Raw genomic sequence first — 8,784 nt, 5'->3', positions numbered from 1 at the left:
GAGCAGTGCACCGAAACACCGTTTACCTTCCCGCCAGAGTGGTACCTATTTATCTACTTCCACTTGATGTGCTTTTGAACTGCTAGGTGGACAGGAGCTGGGACCGGACAACAGGAGCTCACCCCATCATGGGGATTCGAACCACCAACCTTCTGATTGGCAAGCCCTAGGCTCTGTGTTTAGACCACAGCGCCACCCGCGTCCCAGATGATCCTAACCAACATCAAATGGGGGCGGGGCGGTCAGCTCACCTTATCCTTAACTTATTCTTAACTCTAAAGAAACAACACCTAAGCATTTATATTCCTTTGATACAGATAACATGTGAAACAAATGATCTGACAGCTTTCAAATGCTATTGCTTGTGAGGAAAGAGTCTTTTTCCCCTCTAGATTATCGTAAGTGTTAAAAGTAATGATGATATTAATCAGGTCTGGCAGCAATTTAGAAAATCACATGGTTGATAATTTTATATCTTTAAAATTGCATGTAAAATGTAGTGGAGACCCTATTAACCATTAATTTTGTGACATCAGTAGGTTTTTTTTTTTTTTACTTGAAACGAATGTATGACATACACAGCTCCTTTAATTATTGCAATACCTTTACTTTCCACTTCATCATATATTTTACTGGGATGACTAAGATTTTGGAGGCTTGCTGAAACAGCTCCAGTATTAGCATTACTCACAAAAAGTACCCTCAATCTGTCTCATCCCAATCAAATTCTGAGGGGCTTTAAATTTCAGGCACCTTTTTCATTTTGACTGAACGTTGGGTGCATTTATGAAAGCTATTTTATTGTTTCAATTACGGTTTTGACCTACTGAGTCAAAGAGGAAGCCCCTAACATACACAGACAGGCTGGTCTTGTGGCCCTGCTACATGGTGGCTAGTGTATCAGGGCAAACATAATGTAGTCACCATCATATGCATCAAGGCAGGTGTGGAGAACCTGTGATTCTCCAGGCATTGATGGACTCCAGCTCCCATCAGCCCTGGTCTGCAGGGGCAACAGTCAGGGATGAGGCCAGTTGTAGTCTAACAAGATTTTGAGGACCACAGATTCTCCATCCTTGCATTAGGTGGTGGTCAACAAGACTGAACTGCTGGAACCTTTTGCATCTTCATGGCTATGCAGACCCACAGGCACCGACAACTGATACAGTGGTACCTCAGGTTAAGTACTTAATTCATCCCAGAGGTCTGTTCTTAACCTGAAGCACCACTTTAGCTAATGGGGCCTCCTGCCGCCGCCACGCCGCCGGAGCACGATTTCTGTTCTCATCCTGAAGCAAAGTTCTTAACCCGAGGTACTATTTCTGGGTTAGCGGAGCCTGTAACTTGAAGCGTATGTAACCCGAGGTACCACTGTAGTTTGCACAGAGATCTTCTGCCTCTAGAAATTGCACTGCAGGAAACAAAGCAACTGGTGCCATATCCCCCATTGCTGCTGCACCTGTTACCTTCCTATGCATCCTTCCATTAGCTTTTGTACAGTGCCTGGAGATATACAGGTGGAAGGTGATTAATAAATATTATTAATAACCATGTGAACGGATGGGCCACAGCTCATCTGCACTGCATGCAAAAAGGTGATGCTATGGGAGAGGACAACATCCCTCTATTTCTTTAAATACTGAACTGCCTCTTGAGGCAAGTCTCCTTGAGCAGCTGCGCTAACTCCTGGTCACTTTCCTTGCACAGTTCAATGTACTAGTTTGGAACCAGGATCCCTGCAGGGTCTCTTTCCTCCATTTCCTTCTGTCCATTCACTGAAGCTCTTGGCCAGGTGTGTCTGCTGACCGACATGTGGGAGTGGAGGGGGGGGGAGCTGCAGAAAGAGGCTTACTGGTGATGGTGGACCAATTCCAAGGAGCAGGGGAGGGGCAGCTGAAGGCAGAAATTGATGCAACAAGAATTTTAAAAGATTTAGTCCCAAGGGTATGTGTGCATGTGCCTGTGTATATATCCATGTGTAACCTTTGGGCTCCACTTCAGGCAGCAAATTGTCTTGGGCTGGCAAGGCAAGTACTGTATGCAGCTGTCGTTGGAGATTTTTTTGCACTTTAAAAAAGTATTTTATCCTTGAATCAGCTGATCCGATGCTGGTGCTTTGAACTGTTGTAGTAGCGTATGTCTGACTTTTATATTGTTGATTGTTTCATTGAAATATTTGGTGTAAGCAAACTTGAAAAAATTCTATTTGAAAAGTGAATTATTATTATTATATTTTATGTTTTCTCCAACCTGATGATCACCCACCCTTTATATTGTTCATTGTTCTTGCAGCTCCAGTAGCAAAAATGACCTAAGACTCCAGATGAGTGCTTGCACCTGGCGTCTTGCTGCAGGGGACTTCTAAGGATTCCAAGGCAAGGTAAGTGTTACTACATGGACCATTCCTACTTTGGGGGTGCCTTGGGCAGTTATTTTTGCAAAAATCTCTTTCTGTGTTGGGTGACCTTTCACCAAAGTCCTTTACTGCGCACTTTGTAGGCTCACTGTTCTGCTGAGATGGGGACAGTGTGGTGCAACTCTAACAGCGCATCTTAGTGTATGTTTTGCGTTCCCTTGCTGGACACAGGACTCCAGGTCTGACCAAGGCAGAATAGAATGGTACTATTACTTCCCATGATCCGGACACTATACTTCTGTTGATGCAGCCTAGAATAGCATTAGCTTTTTTTTGCTGCTGCTGCATCACACCGTTGACTCATATTAAGCTTGTGGTCGACAAAGGATCCCAGATCCTTTTCATGTGGACTACTGGCAAGCCAGGTGTCCTCCTCCTTATATTTGTGCAGCTGGTTCTTCCTGGCTAAGTGTAGAACTATTTGTCCCTATTGAAATTCATTTTGATAGCTTTGGCCCAGTTTTCCAATCTGTTAAAGTCATCTTGAACTCTGATTCTGTCTTCTGCAGCATTGGCTTCCCTTCCCACTTTGGTGTCCTCTGTAAATTTGATGCGCATCCCCTCAATTCCTTCATCCAAGTACCGTATTTTTCGCTCTATAACACGCACCCGACCATAACACGCACGTAGTTTTTAGAGGAAGAAAATCCGTAGGCATGCCACCCGTAGGCATTTCCTCCATAACACGCACAGACATTTCCCCTTACTTTTTGGAGGAAAAAAGTGAGTGTTACGGTGCAAAAAAATACGGTAATTTATATTTACCTTTATTGTATGATCATACTTTTTGTGGTATCAAAGGTGCATTTTAGTAGCACTTCAAAAAACACCTTTTGTTCTTACTCAATTCTATGTTTAAGTCCAACTCTGAAGGTTGGGATATGCATACCTTTTTTTAGCGACCTGGGTTTGGTACCCAGATCTCCCAGATCCCAAATTTTTATTTACAGTGTTGGGACTAAAACAACACAAGTGATTTCAAATACACAGCAATTCTTTGAGAAGGGGATGCTTAAAAATATGACAGTTTATTTCCAGTCAACTATGAAGTATGTACAACTCTTGCCTAGCTGGCCCACCTTGGATTGGGGTTCAGAATCAGAATTGGAAGAATCTTTATTTGCATCAGCCACTAGCCATAGCAATGAAATAAAATAAAATGTACTGAAGATAGAGGTAAAAACTTAATTATACAAAATACATTATGGAGGTTTACATCAATAATCAAATAATAGATCATATTCTAATTGCCCCTGCTATTTTCCCCCCAGTTCTTGCTATCACCTGATTATCTTGATCTTCTAGAAGAAAGGCTACAGTAGCAAAGGTTGAACAACCTGGTTCGGATAGTAGCAGAGGGGTGATAACCTCACTCCTCAGTTGGATTGGGAAAACCCAGCCAGATGGGTGGGGTATAAATAAATTATTATTATTATTATTATTATTATTATTATTATTATTATTATCCCACCTCTGCTGTTCCTCATTCCCTAAGAGGGGCAGAAAGCCTCTTTTTTTTTTTTTTTTTTGAGGAGGCAAGTGAAAGACTAGGCCCCCATTTACACAGGAGAGACCCTATAGCTCTTTTCCTTGGCAGCAATTGACTACAAGACCCACAGTGCCTGGCAGAATAAATGCTCCTTACATCAGTTGCCAGTAGAGAATAAACTGGCCTGACCAATCTTAGCCCTTTGAAAAAGAAGAGATGGTCAACATTTTATTTCCTACATGGCTGCTTCTGTCAATCAGGCCTCAAATAGTTACCCATAAGAAACTGAGGCTGCCAAATCCAAAGGTAACAGTATGATAATAATTTAATTAGGACTTATTAAAATATTACAAAGCAGAGAACAAGCTTTATTCTTCTCAAATTGAATGTAAAGCAAAAAGCAGCAAAATTTGGATAGAGGTGCACAAACTGATCATGATGTAACCTCCTTGCAGTTTGTAGCAAGAGGGTCACACAGACTTGCATTCCAAACCCCATGCACGTTTTCCCGGGTCTGGAAACGGGACATGTGATTAGGTATGCGCAAGACCAGAGTACTGAGTTCAAGGGAGCCCATTCCGGGCTACATGCAAGATGCCGCAGGTTGCTGCAAAACAGAGTTCAGGATGCACCAAGCTACTGAGACGACCCGCCTCGCCATCTGTGTTGTGCAGTGGGCAGTGCGTCCTCTGCATCTGCTCAGAGGCTTCCTTTCTCCTGTTCTTCAGCGTTCTGGGGTCGAACCTCGGCTCAGATTAAGTCCTGGGGGGTGGGCTACACCTCTTCAAAAACTGCACGTGTGAATGGGCGCCGTTGCACGAAGCCCTTTTCTCCGTCGCCTCCGGCAACTGCACCGGGGACGCTCCCTGGGACTTCTCCCGCCCGCCCTCCTTCTCCCCCGGGAGCGGAGGTGGGGGCTCGCCGCTTTCCAGCTTCCTTCTCCCGAACCCATCTAGCCGGAGATTTTTTCCAAGCTGACTCACAGAACTAAGGGCAGCGTCCTGTCATCCCCGGCGCGGCAAGCTGTTGCTTGCGCCGCTTGCGCTCTCTGCCTTCGCCCTCCCTCTCCTCCTCCTCCCTGCGCCCTGAATGGCTGGAGGGGAGGCGGGCGGGGGCGGAGCCCAGCCAGGACACGCCTCCCCGGGCCCCGCCCACCGCTCGGCTCTCTCCCTTGAGCAGGGACCGCAATGATTTAGAAGTTCAGGAATCCCACGTGACGTCACGGAGGGTGATGTAATGCTTCTCTAAATAGAACGTATTGTAACCTTCTCTCAGTCCAACGTGGTTCCTTCACCCAGGCTGCTTGCTGGTCCTTTCCCTGCTTACACTTGTTGGGTAAGTCCCTCGATATACGGAGCTGCCTTTCTGATTGCCCCAAAACGCAACTTTACATCGCGTTGTGGGGGGGTGGATAAACAAAACAAAAAAAGAGGCAAAACTCGCCTTGCTCAAAACTTCTCGCTTGCAAGGGGTTTTGCTGCCGCTTTTTTCTTGCCCCAACGAGCGCGCGCGCGCGCGTGTGCGAATTCACACACACACACACACGCGGGGCAGGTACTCCGCAGGGCAAAAGAAAACGCAAAGTGGCGAGGGGTTAAAACAACAACAGCGATCGAGTAAAAATTGCGAAATGTTTGTAAACGATGTTTTTTCCTTCTCTCTCTCTCTCCTTTCTTTCTGTTTTGGTTGTGCTGCTGTGTCTGGGATTTTTCCCGGGTCTCTGCTGCAAGTTGATGGTTGTTTGGGTATGACTTTCACTTGGGAGAAGGAGCCGCTCTCGCTCTCAGCTTGGCGACCGGGAGGCGAGAATGGGCTAGGTGGGAAAGTGTGGGAGAGACCCGAACCGGGAAGATGTAACGGGGGGATGCGGGCGTCTCCGCGCGCTCCGCCTCTTTGCCCCGTGCGCTGGCACGGTGCGTTATCAACTGGGAAGATTTATCTGTTATTCGTTTATTTATTTGCCGGGGGATGGGTGTGTGTGTGTGTGTGTGTGTGTGTGTGGAAGGAAATAACCCGCCTGGACTGTGAAGAGTTAAAATGGGGGGACTTCGCTATATAAAAGGCGAAGAAGCGGCAGAGGCAACCTTTGGCGACCGCCAAGTGCACGAAAGTTTGGGCGCTTGTGGAACCAAAGCGGGGGCGAAGAAAGTCGTCCGTTTGCTGTCAGGCAGAATCCATCACTGAGGTTCTACCTGTCTCCTCCACCCCCTGGCCCGACAAGACTTTTGGGACTTCGAGGACCCGAGAAAGCCCTTCCCCAGACCCCGAAAATTGCTGGGAAACGATCGCTCAGGCGCGGAGAACGGTGCGCTCTGCGTGTGCTCAGAAACACTCCAGGCGTATGTGTTCCTCTGGCATTTTTTTTTAATTAAAAAAGGTCCCTGATGGGAGGGAGGCTGGCAGGCTGGCAACCCGTCCCCTGAACTGTTTCTTTTTAATACCCCGTCCCCTTGGCTTGGGATGCCATCGCCGCTTGCCCGCAAGAAACCAGAGAGGTAAACCTCGTGGCCAGCAAGTTGCCACCACCGCCGACCTCTTAGTTTCGGGGCAAGCGCTTCGTAAGGCGGATCTCTAGGGAGAGAGCGACCCGGCTCGCCGCCCCCTGTCCTGTCCCGGTAGATCGTCCTTGTTGGGTGGAATGACAGCGCTCTCCTTCGCCACCAGCTCGCGGCTGCCTCCCCACCCCCTGATCGCTTCAGATCGCCAGCGCGAAAACTTTTGAACTCCGCTTAGGGACTAAGGAGAAGTTTCATCATTTGGCTTGGGCCATCTCGGCCAGGAGAGAGGAGACCATCTCTCTGCGCCCTCCTTGCCGCGCCACCTTTCCATCGCCGGTCCCCGCGTGGTCCCCTGCTGTTCCAAAAAAGCTGTCTGTGTGTGTGTGTGTGTGTGTGTGTGTGTGTGTGTATTTGGTTGTTAGGTGGTTGCCCCTTCCTTTACACACACACACACACACACACACACACACACACACACACACACACATACAGTGTCGCCCCCGCCCTATCTGACACTCTCTCTGGGAGTCAGAGGCTGGATCCCGGGCCATTACGTCATTCTGCAGGCTAGTAAAATATGTGATTAAGAGACTCCGATCTTGGGGGCTGGGGGTTGGCTGGAGGATCAGCAATCCGGCTGATCGGGCGCTGCTACCTGGCTCCAGGTCGACTGCTCTGTCCGATTCCTTTAGATCCAAATCCTCCCCCTCTTAAACACTGGTATGTGTCTCCCTCTTCCCCCCAAACTCTCCTTCTTGGCTAAGTTTTGTCGTCTGAGAAGAGCGTCAAAAGGGGAAATACCTGCTAAGCTCAACTTGCCTGCTGCGGTGTTTGCGCCATGCTGAGCGATCGTCGAGATCCAGGGCTCCTAGGAAAACTTCGCAGCGCCAAAGACAAAGAGCTTTCTCCCACCCCCACCTCCAGCACACACCCCTTTCCCCCTTTTAACCGGGATAGTAGGCAAGTAGTAAGCCTGTCTCTTTAAATCCCCACCACCAAGCAGCGGGATGAGAAGTTTCTTACACAGAATCGGGCTGATACTGCACGCGCAAAGTTTGGAAGAAGGAAAAAGGTCTGATCGGGAAGGGAGAGTTTTCTAGGGATTTCCTGGTCATCACAGAAAGGTTGGGCGGGAACATTCCGATCCCGATTATATCTTACTTGGAAATATCCTATTGACTTTCCCGAGGTTTTTCTTTTTAAAACCAGGGAGCTTCCAGTTGTAGCAGCCTTTCCACTGACTCCTGGGGACGCTGCACTTGGCTGAAAGAGAGAGATTTGGAATTGAGGTGCCATGAGTCTAGCAAGTCACCCCAACTAACTCCCAAGAAAACTTTTCTTTTTCTTTTTTTGCAGGAAGAAACTGTCATGGAGAATATAAATATAAACTTAGGCAGATAGATTGTTTCAATCCAGATCTTGTCTGTACATTCACATATGCACACACCACGCAAATATAAAATCTGTGAGTGTGTTTATATAATTTTAGGTTCTTCTTTTTGAAGGAAGAGGCAACGCAACTCTGAATTGTGCTGCGGCACAACTGGGGGTGGAGTATGCCAAGTTTCGAAAGCAGTCTTTAGCATCTTTTACTTTTACGCTTCAGATAAAATTTTCAGCAAGAACTTTAAACGGCTAAATCTCATTCTTGGGACTCCCCCCCCCCTTCTCTTGTGCAGGTTGCAAAGCCCCAGAGAGAAGTGTGATTAATGATCAGCTATAAGTGATTAGTGGTTTTATTCAAACTGTTACCTCTGACCAGAAGCACACATCAGAGGATTAAGAGGCTCTTTTAGATAAATGCTCATTAGTGGAAGGGGAAAATCAAAGATAATAGGCAGGCACACAGAGACAACTTTCTAGGAAAATCACTCCTGTCTTTGGAATAATAAGCTCTGTTCACAGAAAGGCACTTTAATTTAAAAGTTGCTTTTATCTTGTAAATCAAAGTTTGATGTAGAAGTCCACCGGGCTATTATAACCTAGATTTTCCCATATCCACAGGACATAGATTATCCTGGTTGTGATATTTCTTTTCCTTATAAAGAAACAATTGGGATCTTGAAAGAAACGAATCATTCCCAAGTCCAAGTATCTTAAGGTATCTACTCTGAACGTAAGCCTGAGAGACCTGTTGTCGGTTAACTAGATGGCGCAGTACAGTATATACATCCTAGAAATGTATAGTTCTCCAGTGCAGCATGTAGCAGCAGCTCACTGCGTGTCCTTTAATGCTTTCAAAAAAAGTTGATTCTATCCCGGGTTTAAGGCTAGACAGTTCTATACATTTTTAGTCACATTTTCCAAGCGAGTTAAAGGCTCGTGGAAAAATTAATCTCACCGCTTCAAGAAATGGAAGGGGTGAGAGGTGGTGGTGGGTG

The 8,784-nt window shown here is 46.8% G+C and overlaps 1 protein-coding gene across 5 annotated transcripts in view; it reads left to right on the top strand.

Moving 5' to 3' along the window:
* The first annotated feature begins 5,158 nt into the window (after window positions 1-5,158).
* Window positions 5,159-8,784, top strand: part of CREB5 (cAMP responsive element binding protein 5) — a 268,384-nt gene continuing 264,758 nt past the window's right edge. For 3 of the 5 annotated variants that reach the window (XM_081164723.1, XM_081164720.1, XM_081164725.1), the window contains exon 1: window positions 5,166-5,240. The gene's annotated coding sequence lies outside the window, so the exon portion shown is untranslated. Of the gene's footprint in view, window positions 5,241-8,784 lie in introns of all 5 variants that reach the window. The other 2 variants (XM_081164724.1, XM_081164722.1) reach the window with 1 other exon arrangement.

The sequence above is a fragment of the Podarcis bocagei genome (assembly GCF_964188305.1).
Source record: "Podarcis bocagei genome assembly, chromosome: 12".
Taxonomy (NCBI): domain Eukaryota; kingdom Metazoa; phylum Chordata; class Lepidosauria; order Squamata; family Lacertidae; genus Podarcis; species Podarcis bocagei.
Note: the sequence above shows the minus strand (reverse complement) of the source record. Positions and strands in the feature narration are given on the sequence as shown.